Source organism: Saccopteryx leptura, chromosome 3 (genome assembly GCF_036850995.1).
Source record: "Saccopteryx leptura isolate mSacLep1 chromosome 3, mSacLep1_pri_phased_curated, whole genome shotgun sequence".
Taxonomy (NCBI): domain Eukaryota; kingdom Metazoa; phylum Chordata; class Mammalia; order Chiroptera; family Emballonuridae; genus Saccopteryx; species Saccopteryx leptura.
In genome coordinates, this window is record NC_089505.1 from 177,058,350 (window position 1) to 177,075,493 (window position 17,144).

At 42.3% G+C, this 17,144-nt stretch overlaps 1 pseudogene; it reads right to left on the minus strand.

Annotated features, from left to right (window-relative positions):
• Positions 1–701: 701 nt before the first annotated feature.
• LOC136398370 (fascin-like) overlaps positions 702–17,144 on the minus strand; it is a 54,115-nt pseudogene continuing 37,672 nt past the window's right edge.

Below are 17,144 nucleotides of genomic sequence, written 5' to 3' on the forward strand. Positions count from 1 at the left end.
CATTCACGGCTATAGCCAGGTTTGCCTGAGTCACCTCCAACAATATCATTTCATTAAAAATCTGTTATATGTATAATATAGATAGATAGATAGATAGATAGATAGATAGATAGATAGATAGATAGATAGATATAAAGATATAGATTTAGTCTTTCTCTGCTTCCAGTCATATCAGGGTACAAGAATGAGAAAGGAGCAGGGCCTCCAGCCCACAGGAGACATGCAGTGGGTAAGCCTGCTCCATGCAAATTGGAAAAGTGACAGGCACTGGTTTCAGCCTCCTGCCGGTAAGGCATTCTTCCTTGATTCAGGCTGGTACACTGAGGGGGCCACCAAAATGGGGGGTGGGATCTCAGCTGAGAGGCAGGAGATTCCAGTTATACCCCACCATACCAAAAGGCTTGCTGCTTTCACTACTCCTCCACAACTTTGGGAAAATAAGGCTGAGTTGTCTGAGGTCAGATGAGGTGCCAGCCTCGCCCTCAGCAGAGAAGAGAGAGCAGAGGTTCCACAATCCCTCAAAAGACCAGGCACAGTTGCTGACCTGACCAGGGAAAGGCCACACAGGGTATCAAGTGGGCACAGCATTTTCTCTGGGTTTTCAGTTTCAGAGCAAGGGGCTCACCACCATCAGCAGCACCTACCTGGAGAAGTAGTGGGAGGGTCAAAGCAGGTTCGGGATGGGGACACGGGTGATGAGTCTAGTACTCCCACAGCATGGCAGGGTTAAAGGTCTGAGCACAGGCCTTTAGAACCCCTACGTGGTCCCCCTTCAGGTAGCGCCCACTCAGCTTGATGGACGCCTGTTGTACTTGCAGAACTTGAAGAAATCAACAGGGGTGCCACTGCTGCTGATGACCAAGGAGTTAATACCCAACATCCAGTACTTATTTGTAGAGTCTTTGATGTTATAGGCGCCGTCATTGAATTCGAATTGGAAGACATCATAGTTGGAGCGCGTGGCGACCAGAGTGCCCAAGACCTTGCAGTAGCTGATGAAGCCATGCTCCCCACAGAACAGGACGATGGGATAGTTGATTAGTTTCATGAGGAAGAGCTCTGTGTCCCCTGCTGTCTCTACCAAGACAGCCAGCTGCCAGTTCTTCCTGGCAGTCACAGACTTGCCATTGGACACATGCAGTATAACAGCCCATCACGCCACTCAATGTCAAAGTAGCAGCTGGCATTCTTCATGGAGACAGCGGACTGCAAGCCCCAGGTGGCAGTCAGCATCCAGTACTTATCCACGTGGTTGTGGAAGGCGCACATTTTGTGTGGCGGTGGATATCTATCCAGCTGATAAGGTCTGCTGGTCAGTCTCTTCATACTGACTGGCCAACAGGCCCCCTACCCTGGCACGTGGACACGTTCCTCTCATGGATGGTGTGCAGCGTCATCTGGACACAGCTCGGCTCCAGGTCAAAGAGCTTGTCCTTGCCGCCTTGAGCATGCCTCTAGGCTCCATGGAGCCAGGTAGCGGCCTTCCCACTGGTAGAAAGTCACCTTGCTGGAACGGAATTGGAGCGGGTAGCCAGTGGCGGGTTCGGGGCGAGCCACCAGGCGCTCGTGGTGGTGCGGGAAGTGGCGGTCAGCTGTCTGCACGCAGCTGCTCTGGTGGTGCAAGGCCAGTGCGATGAGTAAGTGGAGGCCTCGAGGCTTGTGCGGTCCCTGGCCGTGTCTGCAGCTGCGCTCAGGTGCGTGTTGAGTACGCTTCCCTTCTTGGCTGGCGACCCTGTCTGCGCAGAGCACGACAGGCTGCCCTCGGGGCTGCTGGAGTAGCGCTGGTGCATCTCGGACTGCAGCGGCCACTGTTCTGCTCCATTGTCAGAAAGTGGCAGTGGGCACAGGCACTTCACGCTGGCAGGTTACGTTGCCATCCTTGTCTGCCTCCAGGTAGCTACCCAGGTGGCTACGCAAGCATGCACCGCGCTGCCCGCTTCTTTGGTTGGCTGCATCGGTGTCTAGGTCTGCCTCTTTTTTATTTATTTTTTTTTTTTTTTTACAGAGATAGAGAGAGAGTCAGAGAGAGGGATAGACAGGGACAGACAGACAGGAACGGAGAGAGATGAGAAGCATCAATCATTAGTTTTTCATTGTGCGTTGCAACACCTTAGTTGTTCATTGATTGCTTTCTCATATGTGCCTTGACCGCGGGTCTTCAGCAGACGGAGTAACTCCTTGCTGGAGTCAGCGACCTTGGGTTCAAGCTGGTAGGCTTTTTGCTCAAACCAGATGAGCCCGTGCTCAAGCTGGAGACCTTGGGGTCTCGAACCTGGGTCCTTTGCATCCCAGTCCAACGCTTTATCCACTGTGCCACCGCCAGGTCAGGCTAGGTCTCCCTCTTCTTCTGGCTGCTGGCAGGTGCTCTCACCTGGAACCTAAATGCCTGGGCTGTCAGGTACTTGTTGCCACAGTTGATAAGGCCTCGGTCGTGCTGTTTGTCAGTCAAAATGACGCGGGGTGTCCCGGTAGGTCATTGGTTGGTCCCCGCAGCAGCGCCGGCCGCCTTTGTCCCGGGACTGAAGTCCAGCGTGCAGCTGCTGCGGTGCTTCACCAATACTTAATATTTTGAATAAGTTTTTTAATGTCTTTGTTTCCTGTGGGGTGGTTAGCAATGGGGGATGGTCACGTGAGGAACTCAGAGCCAGGAACTTTAGCTAAAGCCGCCCACAATCAAGCATGCCAAAAGAAACTTCCTAGGAGCCCTTTGGAAAAAAGCAACTGTCCGTCAGCCAGTGAGATTTCACGACGTCATATTAGCTCGACCACCCTAGATGGGACCCTTTAAATATCTCCCACACGGGTCACCCCATGTGACTTTCCTGGCTCTGTACTCAATAAAGCCTTTTATTATTCCACACTTCGTGGCTCCAGCCCCTTCCTTCTTCCTCTGCGGGGAAAAATACCTTATATTTCCCATTTCTTGACCCTGAGTATATGCCAGTTATTCAAGAATAATGCCTCCGCTTTCCCCCCCAAATTCTCTAACCTCCTTTTTTTAAAAAAAATATTTCTTTCCTTTGCTTTTCACTTGTGGAACATTTGCTAATCTTCTTTCACCATTTCGCAGTTTGCAAAACCAATGATGATGATTAGCATGAATTGAGTGACCATGTACCATGTCTATTAGGTAAGTATAATAACAATTCCTATTTTATAGAAACTGAGAATCAGGAAGGTTAATAAGTTTGCCCAAAGTCACATTGCTAGTAGCTAGTTATGGTAGATATCATGTTTGTCTCCTTCAATTTCCTTTCCGTATGCTATCTGGAAAAATTCAAGTGCTAAAACCCACATGATCCAGGTCATTTTACATTTATTGTTTTGGAAGCAAATTGACTTCTTCCAGTCAGTCATGTTCCTCCTTAATCTGGCCTGTGGAAGTGAAAAGGAGCCATCTTTATCACTTCTTGTCAGTCTCACCTAAGAGTTTTTGGCAACTAGACTTCAAGTTTGGGTCTAGTCACAAGTTTCATGAATACAGAGCCAGTTGGGGTGGTGGCAGAAGCAATGTCCTAACTTTTGGCTTAGAGCTACCTGGCTGACTTGGAGGTATGCCAGTGATACCAACAGCCCAGGCTTCTGTTCCTTCACTTTTTACAAAGATATTTTTTAACTGAAGTTTTTATTGAGATAATTGTAAATTCAAATATATTTGTAAGAAACAACACGGTGATACCCTATATACTCTGTAGTTCAGTTTCCCCATGGTCACATCCTTAAAACCTAGAGCAATATCACAAGCAGGATATTGATATTAATATAATTCACCAATCTTACTCAGATTTCCCCAGGTTTGCTTGTATTCATTTGTAGCATGAATGTATGTATTTAGTTCTATACAGTTTTATCACATGCACATATGTAAGTTTGTTCAACTAATACCAAAGTCAAAATACTAAATAGTCTGACAGTACAAAGAATTCCTCATGTTACCCTTTTACAACCGCATCCCCTGAAAATCATGAATCTGTCCTCCCCTTTAATGTTTTGTCACTTCAAAATGGATCATAAATAGGCCTGGTCAATGGTGGTGCAGTGGAGAGAGCATCAACTCAAGATGCTGAGGGCCCAGGTGTGAAACCCCAAGGTCACTGGCTTGAGCAAGGGGTGACTGGTTTGACTTGAGTGTCTTCCACCCCCACAATCAATAAACAACTAAAGTGAAGCAACTAGGAGTTGATGCAGCTCATCTCTAAAAAAAGAAAAGAAAGAAAGAAAAGAAATTATAAATAGAATCACACAGCTTGCAATCTTTGTTTCCTAGAGACTCACACATGTTGAGTTTTATTGAGTAGTATTCTGTGGTATGGATATACTATAGTTTCTTTAGCCATTCACCCATGAAGGACATCTGGATTGTTTCCAGTTTGAGGCTGCTGCAAATAACCTGCTATGAACATTTAAGTACAGGACTTTTGTGTTATTATACTTTTCATTTTGCCAAAGAGTACAGTCACTGGGATATATGGTAATTGCATATTTAGTTTTCTTTACAAAAAGAAACGGCCAAACTGTTTTCTTGTAAAGAGTTGTAAACAGAATTCTTGCACTAAATCCCTTTTCACTTTAAATGCCAACAGTGGTTTCTGTGTTCCACTCAAAACTCTGACAGAGCAGTAGAGATAAGACTCCAAACTCAGGGCTCTTAACCAAGATTGAAGGACCAATGAAATGTCTACTCGTGTGTCTAAGTATGATTGATTAAGAAGCACTACAATGAGACTCAGAGACATGGACAAGAATGTGATGGAGAGATGACGTCAGTATAATGATGCGGTAGGAAGCGATACCGATAAATCTCCCCCAAAACTCAACAAGATCTTCAACCAGAAACAGAAAAACCTATCCTTGGAGCCTCCAGATGTTTCACAATACACCCGAAGGTATGGTCGAGCGAAAAATTGGCTAAATACATAATCAAACCCCGAAGGAAATAGGGAGTAAGAAATGCCCCGCTTTCCTCACTAACCTAAACAGGGCTACTTTCACTGGGAAATGAGAATATAGAAACTGAGGCGGGCAAAGGGGGTGAATAGATCCAGGCCGCGGCACAAACGGCCGAACCAGGCTGTGGCACGGAGATCCAAGCCGAGCAAAAACTGCTCCTGTGGCAACCTAGTCAATACAAGCTGACACTCGCGCCAAACCCAGACAAAGAAAGACAAGCGGGGCAGCCATATTCCCCGATCTCCGGGGTCCTTGCGCGCAGATAGTGGGCAAGAGATTCCTCCGAGTGCCTCAGCAGTGGGCGCTCGTGTTACGCCCCAGAGAGGCAGAGTCAGGGGCCTTTGTGTGGGCCGAAAGTGGAATCTCCGGGCCACCCCAGCGCCCTGAAAAAGCCGTGCATGGGGAGGGAGCGAGAGCCAATTCCAATGCTGGAACTTTTCCGTGCGGGAGGGGGTTTCACTCAGAGGGTGAGGCGGCCGGCCTGATACCCTGGTCTGCGTGCATGGAGAGTGGGCAAGAGATTCCTCCCAGCACCTCAGGAGTGGGAGCCTGTGTTATCACACAGAGGGGCAGAGTCAGGGGCCTTTGTGTGGGCCAAAAGCAGAATCTTGGGCAGCCCCAGCTCCCTGAAAAAGCTGTGCAAGGGGAGGGAGTGAGAACCAATTCAAACGCTGCAACTTTTCCGTGCGGGAGGGTGTTTCACTCAGAGGGTGAGACTTCCGGCCTGATATCCTGGTCTGCACGCACAGATAGTGAGTGAGAGTTTCCTCCAAGTGCCTCAGCATTGCACGCCCGTGTTATCCCACAGAGGGGCAGAGTCAGGGGCCTTTGTGTGGGCCAAAAGAAGAATCTCCAGGCCGCCCCAGTGCCCTAAAAAAGCCACGCACGGGGAGGGAGTGAGAGCCAATTCCAACGCTGAAACTTGTCGGTGCGGGCGGGCGTTTCACTCAGAGTGTGAGACTGCCGTCCTGATATCCTGGTCTGCGCACAGAAAGTGAGCTAGAGTTTGCTCCAAGCGCCCCAGGATTGGGCGCCAGCCCATGTTACTGGACAAAGTGGCAGGACCAGAGGTCTTTGAGTGGGCAGAAGCCCTGCCTGATTATACTAGCAGCTGTGACTGACTGAGCCTTACCCAGAGCCCTGTGCTGAGTGGGAATAAAGTGGGGAGTTGCCAGCTCTTTGAGCCTCTTACTATCCAGGCAGAGGCAGCAGTAACCCCATAGCTGGATTATCAGGCTACTAATTGAGGAAGGAAAGACTAGGAGAGAGGCTCCAGGAACACGGACTCTCTCACTATCGGACCTTTAAATGCTAATGAGCCTCGACTGCCAACGAGACTAAAGCACAATACATGACATTGCCATAGAGACTTATCAACTGCAAACCTCTAACTGAGTGTGCCAAAGGGGCAGAACCCGGGGTACAGAGTCACCGACCAGGAAGAGGGAGAGAAAAAAAAAAGCAAGAAGATAACCTCTCAAAATCAAGAATAATCCACAGACTTTATAACCTATCCCATTTTACTATATTTGTTCGTTTGTTTCTCTTATCTTTATTCTTGATTTTTTTTTTCCACCTCCATTTTGGTTGTTTAACGCTCTGCCAGTCTTACTCTCTCCTCTCCTTGAACTACACTACCCATACTTGTTACATCTCCCATTATCTTTTCTTTCCTCTTCCTTTCTCTCTATGGGGGTTGCACTCCAAAACCCTTAACTCTCTCTCTCTCTCCTCTTTTTTCTTCTTTTAGTGGTTCCCTCTTTTTTTTCTCTCTCTCTTTCTTTTCTCCCTCTATATTAGTTTCTTCCTTTCTCCTTTATGCCTACTCTCATTCAAACCTCAATAATGAACAAATAATCTTATCTGGGACTCAAATTTATGTTTGTGGCATTTTGGGGGGTTTTTACTTCACCTTTTTAACTCACTAGCAGTGCTCCCATCCCTGGCTCTCCATTTTATCTAGTTCTTGTTCCACTAAATACAATAGTAATTTTTTAATTTGCCCCCCCCATTTTCCTGTTTCCCTCTTATTCCTCTCATTAAAACTCTTAGTCAACCAACACCTAAAAGCAAATCATTTTATTCTTGACCCAAATTTTTTCCTTATTTGCTTTTTGTGGGTCCATTCACCCTTTTTTTCTGTTTTTTTTTTCTGCCCCTTTATTACTTCTCCCCAATTCAGGCCCTCCAGTACAGGCATTGTTTGTTCTATTTAGTACAATATAATTCACATTTCACCACAAGATTTTCTCAAGAAAGAGGGGAGAGGAGAGGAGAAGAAAAAAGGAAGGGGGGGAATAATTTACTTTTTTTTATTTTATTTTATTTTTCTTTCTTTAATTTTTTTTAAAACAACTCTTTGATTTTTTAACTTTTTATTCTTTATTAAATCTCATTAATACTATCAACAAAACAACCCTCAGATGCCTTTAAGGAAGAGAAAATCGAATATCATGGATACAAAAGAAAGAGAGGTAACACAGATACATGAGGAAAAATCTATGGAGAAAAAATTTAATATATTGGAAAACTTGGAGTTAAACGACAGAGAATTTAAAATAGAAATCCTAAAAATACTCAGAGATATACAAGAAAACACAGAAAGGCAATTTAGGGAGCTCAGAAAACAACTCAATGAACACAAAGAATATATTTCCAAGGAAGTTGAAAGTATAAAAACAAATCAAACAGAGATGAAAAACTCAATACATGAGCTGAAAAACGAGTTAACAAGTTTAGCTAATAGAACAGGCCAGATAGAAGGTAGAAATAGTGAAATAGAAGACAAGCAACTTGAGGCACAACAGAGAAAAGAAGAAAGAGACTCAAAAATTTAAAAAAATGAGATAGCCCTACAGGAATTATCTGACTCCGTCAAAAAGAATAACATAAGAGCCCTGGCTGGTTGGCTCAGTGGAAGAGTGTCGGCCTGGCGTGCAGAAGTCCCGGGTTCGATTCCCAGCCAGGGCACACAGGAGAACGCCCATCTGCTTCTCCACCCCTCCCCCTCTCCTTCCTCTCTGTCTCTCTCTTCCCCTCCTGCAGCCGAGGCTCCATTGGAGCAATAATGGCACTGGCGCTGGGGATGGCTCCATGGCCTCTGACCCAGGCGCTAGAGTGGCTCTGGTAGCAACAGAGAGAAGCCCCGGAGGGGCAGAGCATCGCCCCCTGGTGGGCGTGCCGGGTGGATACCGGTCGGGCGCATGCGGGAATTTGTCTTACTGTCTCTCTCCATTTGCAGCTTCAGAAAAATACAAAAAAAAAAGAATAACATAACATTAATAGGTATATCAGAGGGAGAAGAGAGAGAAAATGGAATGGAGAACATACTCAAACAAATAATAGATGAGAACTTCCCAAGCCTGTGGAAAGAACTAAAGCCTCAAATTCAAGAAGCAAACAGAACTCCGAGTTGTCTTAACCCCAACAAACCTACTCCAAGGCACATCATAATGAAATTGGCACAAACCAACGGCAAAGAAAAAATTCTCAAGGCAACCAGGGAAAAGAATAATACAACATATAAAGGAAGGCCCATTAGATTATCATCAGATTTCTCAACAGAAACTCTACAAGCGAAAAGAGACTGGACCCCAATATTTAATGTCCTGAAAGAGAGGAACTTTCAGCCACGAATACTATACCCATCAAAACTATCCTTCAAATATGAAGAAGAAATAAAAACATTCACAGATACAGAAAAGATGAGGGAATTTATCATCAGAAAACCCCCATTCCAGGAATTAATAAAGGGGGTTCTCCAATCAGAAAAAAAACACAAAAAAAAACAAAGCCACAAGTAAAAGCTCCAAGAAGAACACAATAAAACCAAATTTAAACTGTGTCAACAACAAAAAGAAAGGGGGAGGAGAGGATGGAGATTAACAGTAGCAAAGGGCGATGGAGTGCAAAAGTACTCACAAAATAGAGCATTACAATGAACAGGGTAGGAACCCTTTTCATTACTTAATGGTAACCACCATTGAAAAAACCACCACAGAAGCACATGATTTAAAAAAGATAGCAACAGGCCCTGGCCTGTTGGCTCAGCGGTAGAGCATTGGACTGGCGTGCGGGGGACCCGGGTTCGATTCCCAGCCAGGGCACATAGGAGAAGCACCCATTTGCCTCTCCAGACCCCCCTCCTCCTTCCTCTCTGTCTCTCTCTTCCCCTCCCACAGCCAAGGCTCCATTGGAGCAAAGATGGCCCGGGTGCTGGGGATGGTTCCTTGGCCTCTGCCCCAGGAGCTAGAGTGGCTCTGGTTGCAGCAAGAGCGACTCCCCAGAGGGGCAGAGCATTGCCCCCTGGTGGGCAGAGCGTCGCCCCTGGTGGGCGTGCCGGGTGGATCCCGGTCGGGCGCATGCGGGAGTCTGTCTGACGGTCTCTCCCCGTTTCCACCTTCAGGAAAAAAAAAAAAAGATAGCAAGAGAGGAAAGATGTATGGAATAAAACCAAATAAAAACAAAAGATAGAAAGATGAAAGAGAAGGATCAAACAAGACACAAAACTAACAGAAAGCAATCTATAAATAGGCAATAGGGAACTCACAAGTGTCAATAATTACACTAAATGTAAACGAATTAAACTCACCAATAAAAAGGCACAGAGTAGCAGAATGGATTAAAAAAGAAAATCCAACTGTATGCTGCCTACAAGAAACTCATCTAAGTAACAAGGATAAAAACAAATTCAAAGTGAAAGGCTGGAAAACAATACTCCAAGCAAATAACATCCAAAAAAAAAAAAAAGCAGGCGTAGCAATACTCATATCTGATATTGCTGATTACAAGACAGCAAAAGTACTCAGAGACAAAAATTGCCATTTCATAATGGCTAAGGCGACACTGAATCAAGAAGACATAACAATTCTTAATATATATGTTCCAAACCAAGGAGCACCAAAATATATAAAACAGCTACTAATTGACCTTAAAACAAAAACTGACAAAAATACAATCATACTTGGAGACCTCAATACACCGCTGATGGCTCTAGATTGGTCATCCAAACAGAGAATCAACAAAAATATAGTGGCCTTAAACAAAACACTAGAGCATCTGGATATAATAGACATCTATAGGACATTTCATCCCGAAGTGACTGAGTATACATTTTTCTCCAGTGTACATGGATCATTCTCAAGAATTGACCATATGTTGGGCCACAAAAACAACATCAGCAAATTCAGAAAAATGGAAGTTGTACCAAGTATATTTTCTGATCATAAAGCCTTGAAACTAGAATTCAACTGCAAAAAACAGGGAAATAATCCCACAAAAATGTGGAGACTAAACAACATATTTTTAAAAAGTGAATGGGTCAAAGAAGAAATAAGTGCAGAGATCAAAAGATATATACAGACAAAGGAAAATAACAATACGACATATCAGAATCTATGGATGCAGCAAAAGCAGTGATAAGAGGGAAGTTCATATCACTTCAGGCCTATATGAACAAACAGGAGAGAGCCCAAGTGAACCACTTAACTTCACACCTTAAGGAACTAGAAAAAGAAGAACAAAGACATCCCAAAACCAGCCAAAGAAAGGAGATAATAAAAATCGGAGCAGAGCCCTGGCCGGTTGGTTCAGTGGTAGAGCGTCGGCCTGGCGTGCAGAAGTCCCGGGTTCGATTCCTGGCCAGGGCACACAGGAGAGGCACCCATCTGCTTCTCGACCCCTCCCCCTCTCCTTCCTCTCTGTCTCTCTCTTCCCCTCTTACAGCGGGGCTCCATTGGAGCAAAGATGGCCGGCGCACTGGGGATGGCTCCTTGGCCTCTGCCCCAGGCACTGGAGTGGCTCTGGTTGCGACAGAGCAACGCCCCAGAGGGGCAGAGCATCACCCCCTGGTGGGCAGAGCGTCGCCCCCTGGTGGGCGTGCCGGGTGAATCCCGGTCAGGCCCATGCGGGAGTCTGTCTGACTGTCTCTCCCCGTTTCCAGCTTCAGAAAAATACAAAAAAAAAAAAAATCGGAGCAGAAATAAATGAAATAGAGAACAGGAAAACTATAGAAAAAATTAATAGAACAAGGAGCTGGTTCTTTGAAAAGATCATCAAAATTTACAAACCCTTGGCAAGACTTACCAAGGAAAAAAGAGAAAGAACTCATATAAATGAAATCCAAAATGAAAGAGGAGAAATCACCACAGACACCATAGATATACAAAAAGTTATAGTAGAATACTATGAAAAACTTTATGCCACTAAATTCAAAAACCTAGAAGAAATGGATAAATTCCTAGAACAATACAACTTTCCTAGACTGAGGCAAGAAGAAGCAGAAAGCCCAAACAGACCTATTAGTAGAGAAGAAATAGAAAAAACCATTAAAAACCTCCCCAAAAATAATAGTCAAGGCCCAGACGGCTATACCAGTGAATTTTATCAAACATTCAAAGAAGACTTGGTGCCTATTCTACTGAAAGTCTTCCAGAAAATTGAAGAAGAAGCAATACTTCCAAACACATTTTATGAGGCCAACATAACCCTCATACCAAAACCAGGCAAGGATGGCACAAAAAAAGAAAACTACAGACCAATATCTCTAATGAATACAGATGCTAAAATACTAAACAAAATACTAGCAAATCGAATACAACAACATATTCAAAAAATAATACATCATGATCAAGTGGGATTCATCCCAGAATCTTAAGGATGGTTCAACATATGTAAAACGGTTAACGTAATACGCCATATCAACAAAACAAAGATCAAAAACCACATGATCTTATCAATAGACGCAGAAAAGGCTTTTGATAAAATACAACACAACTTTATGTTTAAGACTCTCAACAAAATGGGTATAGAAGGAAAATATCTCAACATGATAAAGGCCATATATGATAAACCATCAGCTAACATCATTTTAAATGGCACAAAACTGAAGGCTTTCCCCCTTAAATCAGGAACAAGACAGGGTTGTCCACTGTCTCCACTCTTATTTAATGTGGTACTAGAGGTTCTAGCCAGAGAAATCAGACAAGACAAAGAAATAAAAGGCATCCATATCGGAAAAGAAGAAATAAAGGTATCACTTTTTGCAGATGATATGATCCTATACATCGAAAACCCCAAAGAATCCACAAAAAGACTACTAGAAACAATACACCAATACAGTTAGGTTGCAGGATACAAAATCAACATACAGAAGTCAATAGCCTTTCTATATGCCAACAATGAAATATTGGAGAATGAACTCAAAAGAATAATCCCCTTCACGATTGCAACAAAAAAAATAAAATACCTAGGAATAAACATAACAAAGAATGTAAAGGACTTATATAATGAAAACTATAAACCATTGTTAAGGGAAATCGAAAAAGATATAATGAGATGGAAGAATATACCTTGTTCTTGGCTAGGAAGAATAAATATAATCAAGATGGCCATATTACCCAAAGCAATATACAAATTTAATGCAATCTCCATCAAAATTCCAATGACATTTTTTAAAGAAATGGAGCAAAAAATCATCAGATTTATGTGGAACTATAAAAAACCTTGAATAGCCAAAGCAATTGTAAAGAAAAAGAATGAAGCTGGGGGTATTACAATACCTGACTTCAAACTATATTATAGGGCCATGACAATCAAAACAGCATGGTATTGGCAGAAAAATAGACACTCAGACCAATGGAACAGAATAGAAAACCCAGAAATATAACCACATATATAGTCAAAGAATTTTTTATAAAGGGGCCATCAACACACAAGGGAGAAAAGAAAGCCTCTTCAATAAATGGTGCTGGGAAAACTGGAAAGCCACATGCAAAAGAATGAAAGTGGACTATAGTTTGTCCCCCTGTACTAAAATTAACTCAAAATGGATCAAAGATCTAAACATAAGACCTCAAACAATAAAGTACATAGAAGAAGACATAGGTACTCAACTCATGGACCTGGGTTTTAAAGAGCATTTTATGAATTTGACTCCACAGGCAAGAGAAGTGAAGGCAAAAATTAATGAATGGGACTACATCAGACTAAGAAGTTTTTGCTCAGCAAGAGAAACTCATAACAAAATAAACAGACAGCCAACTAAATGGGAAATGATATTTTCAAACAACAGCTCAGATAAGGGCCTAATATCCAAAATATACAAAGAACTCATAAAACTCAACAACAAACAAACAAACAATCCAATAAAAAAATGGGAAGAGGACATGAACAGACACTTCTCCCAGGAAGAAATACAAATGGCCAACAGATATATGAAAAGATGCTCATCTTCTTTAGGTATTAGAGAAATGGAAATCAAAACGGCAATGAGATACCACCTCACACCTGTTAGATTAGCTATTATTAACAAGACAGGTAATAGCAAATGTTGGAGAGGCTGTGGAGAAAAATGAACCCTTTTACACTGTTGGTGGGAATGTAAAGTAGTACAACCATTATGGAAGAAAGTATGGTGGTTCCTCAAAAAACTGAAAATAGAACTACCTTTTGACCCAGCAATCCCTCTACTGGGTATATACCTCAAAAACTCAGGAACATTGATACGTAAAGACACATGCAGCCCCATGTTCATTGCAGCATTGTTCACAGTGGCCAGGACATGGAAACAACCAAAAAGCCCATCAATAGATGACTGGATAAAGAAGATGTGGCACATATACACTATGGAATACTACTCAGCCATAAGAAATGATGACATCAGATCATTTACAGGAAAATGGTGGGATCTTGATAACATTATACGAAGTGAACTAAGTAAATCAGAAAAAACCAAGAACTGCATTATTCCATACGTAGGTGGGACATAAAAGTGAGACTAAGAGATATTGATAAGAGTGTGGTGGTTACGCGGGCAGGGGGGAGAGGGAGAGGGAAAGGGGGAGAAGGAGGGGCACAAAGAAAACTAGATAGAAGGTGACAGAGGACAATCTTACTTTGGGTGATGTGTATGCAACATAATTGAATGACATGATAACCTGGACATGTTATCTTTGAATATATGTATCCTGATTTATTCATGTCACCCCATTAAAAAAATAAAATTATTTTTAAAAAAAAGAATGTGATGATAAGGGGGGGGGATAGGGGGGTGAGGAAGGATGGGGGTGGGGGAGGGGAGGGGCATAGAGAAAACCAGATAGAAGTTGACGGAAGACAATTTGACTTCGGGTGAGGGGTATGCAACATCACCAAGTGTCAAAATAATCTGAAGATGTTGTCTGTGAACATATGTACCCTGATTTATCAATGTCATCCCATAAAACTTTATTTAAAAAAGAAGCATTATAGTAGGGAAAACATATAACAGAGAAGTAGAGACCATATCCTTTTCACCCAACTCCACTTCAGAATTTCAGGTTTCCAATTTAGTATATAATCAAGATAGAAATAGTAAAATTTTTAAGTAAAATCTTATAAAATTTAACTCTATTGTAGATGAGACAACTTATATCCCCACTTTCCACTATTTTTCTCATTGGAATAAAATTAAATTATATGAATTTCCTTTCCCAGAATCTATGGCAGAAGCAGCAGAGTTTTTTTTGTTTGTTTGTTTTTAAATTTATTTTATTTTATTTTTTACAGACACAGAGAGAGGGATAGACAAGGATAGACAGACAGGAATGGAGAGATGAGAAGCATCCATCATTAGTTTTTTGTTGCACATTGTGACACCTTAGTTGTTCATTGATTGCTTTCTCACATGTGCCTTGACCGTGGCCCTTCAGCAGATGGAGTAACCCCTTGCTCGAGCCAGCAACCTTGGGTCCAAGTTGGTGATCTTTTGCTCAAACCAGATGAGCCCGTGCTCAAGCTGGCGACCTCGGGGCCTCGAACCTGGGTCCTTGGCATCCCAGTCCGATGCTCTATCAACTGCGCCACCACCTGGTCAGGCAGAAGCAGCAGAGTTTTAGCAACAAAATTGGAAGATGATGAGATATTTCTAACAATTTGTAAGGACTTCTTGAAATTTATCACCCAACCTTGGGATATACCATTCTACTAATGAAATCACACTATGGCAAGAGTTTTTAGACTATGTTTTTAGAAAGGGGAAAACTATTCAGAATAATTGAAGATGTATTTTTTATATCCTCACTCCCCCACTTAAGAACTCTTTTTCTCCAAGCAAATGAGTATAAGAAGTATGAGTTCTGGGCCCTGTGTAGACAGACTCTTATCTCTAGTAGAGCATGTGTGCCTAAAGTCATGTTGCCTCTACTTCTTCTGTTTTTTATTTTATTTTACTTTTTTAGTTGTACTAATAGTTGTTGAGATAGAAGAGCTAATTCACTGGGAAAGTTTTCCCTCTGATAGTCTTAGTTTCTTAATTCACAAGACCTTAGGGAGCAGAGCCTTGGGATCAGTGCTGCACTATCTAATTATAGTCTCCTGATAAGGCATACAACATTGTTTTCCTATTAGTGGCATCATACTGAGGTGTGGGGGGTTGGGGGGTGTCTAAAGCTTTAAGTCAGGGGTCCCCAAACTTTTTACACAGGGGGCCAGTTCACCGTCCCTCAGACCGTTGGAGGGCCGGACTACAAAAAAACTATGAACAAATCCCTATGCACACTGCACATATCTTATTTTAAAGTAAAAAAACAAAACGGGAAGAAATACAATATTTAAAATAACAAACAAGTAAATTTAAATCAAGAAACTGACCAGTATTTCAATGGGAACTATGCTCCTCCACTGACCACCTATGAAAGAGGTGCCCCTTCCAGAAGTGCAGTGGGGGCCAGATAAATGGCCTCAGGGGGCCGCATGTGGCCCGCAGGCCATAGTTTGGGGACCCCTGCTTTAAGTCTTCCTGGGTCTTATGTTCAGTATTCTCCTGTCTGGATTTGAGAATACATACATGCTCATTCTTTATTCCTCATATATTTTGAAATATTTCCTAAGGCCTTGCTCAATAATAAATGAATCTCCAATAGCACAAACACTAGAGATGAAGCACTATATTATATGTTAAACTAGATTAGAAAATAAAACACCCTTGACTGCCTATGAAAACTTGCCAGTTCTTGTCTACTATTCTGATCTTAAAATATGTCAAACTGCCTCAAGGTTAAGATCTAGGCCACATATTTTAATTCTAAGCACTCTGACTTCAGAGAAACTTTACCTTTTTACACTAACTTTTTTTTCAAGATGCTGTCATAAATATTGAGCTCCTCCAGGCTGAGTCCCCTTCAACTAGTAATGGCTTCCAGTATTCCTGGAAGCACCAATATGCCTAATAAAGATCTTGGCTAGGAACCTAATTTATATAGGTAACAGAGACACAAGAATTATAAAGGCAAGAACCACAAATTCTATGCTGTAGAGAATTTGCTTGACCTCTTTGGAGAAACAATGAAAAGAACTTAGATACTAATGAATTTCTTAAATGCCCCTTTCTTCCCACCAAGAAAGTTTCCTTCAACCTCTGGGAGGTATGCCTTAAGGAATTTACTAAGGACGAAGATTATATTTTAGGGAGTTTTCCCTAATTATTAAAAATCCTGGTGTTGCCTCCATCTGTTCTACAGATTATTACTAAACCCAAAATTAGAGTCATATGACCTTTTTGTAAGACAATTTATTAGTCTCCTAGGGTTGCCTTACTAAAGTACCACAAAATTGTTGGCTTAAAATAAATATATGCTTTCACAGGAAGCTAGAAGTCTGATGTCAAGGTGTCAGCAGGGCCATGCTCTCTCTGAAAGCTTAGGAAAAAAGTCTCTTCTTGCTTCTTCCTAGCTTCCAGTAGTTGCTAGTAATTCTTGGGTTTCTTTGGCTTATAGGATGCATCAATCAAATCTCTGCCTGACGTCATAAAGCCTTCTTACTATATGTGTTTATGTCCACATTTCCTTCTTTGTATAAGGATTTAGGGTCCACACTATTCCAGTTTGACCTCATCTTAACTTGATTTCATCTACAAAGACCCTATTTTCAAATAAGTTCAAATTTATAGAAGCTCAAATTTAGGACTTGAACATATCATTTTGAGAACCAATTCAATGTATGACAAAGTGATTGAGAGAAAAATAAATAAAAAATGGTATAACATCATTTGAAGAGATACTCAATACAAATGAAAACAAGATTCCACTTATACCATAAAATGTTGAAGAGGAAAAACCAAGATTGTGATGGAGTAGGCACACGTACCAACTTCCACCTCCCAGAACCACAACTTAATTTAAAGAACTATCATCTGGACTGACCAGGCGGTGGCCCAG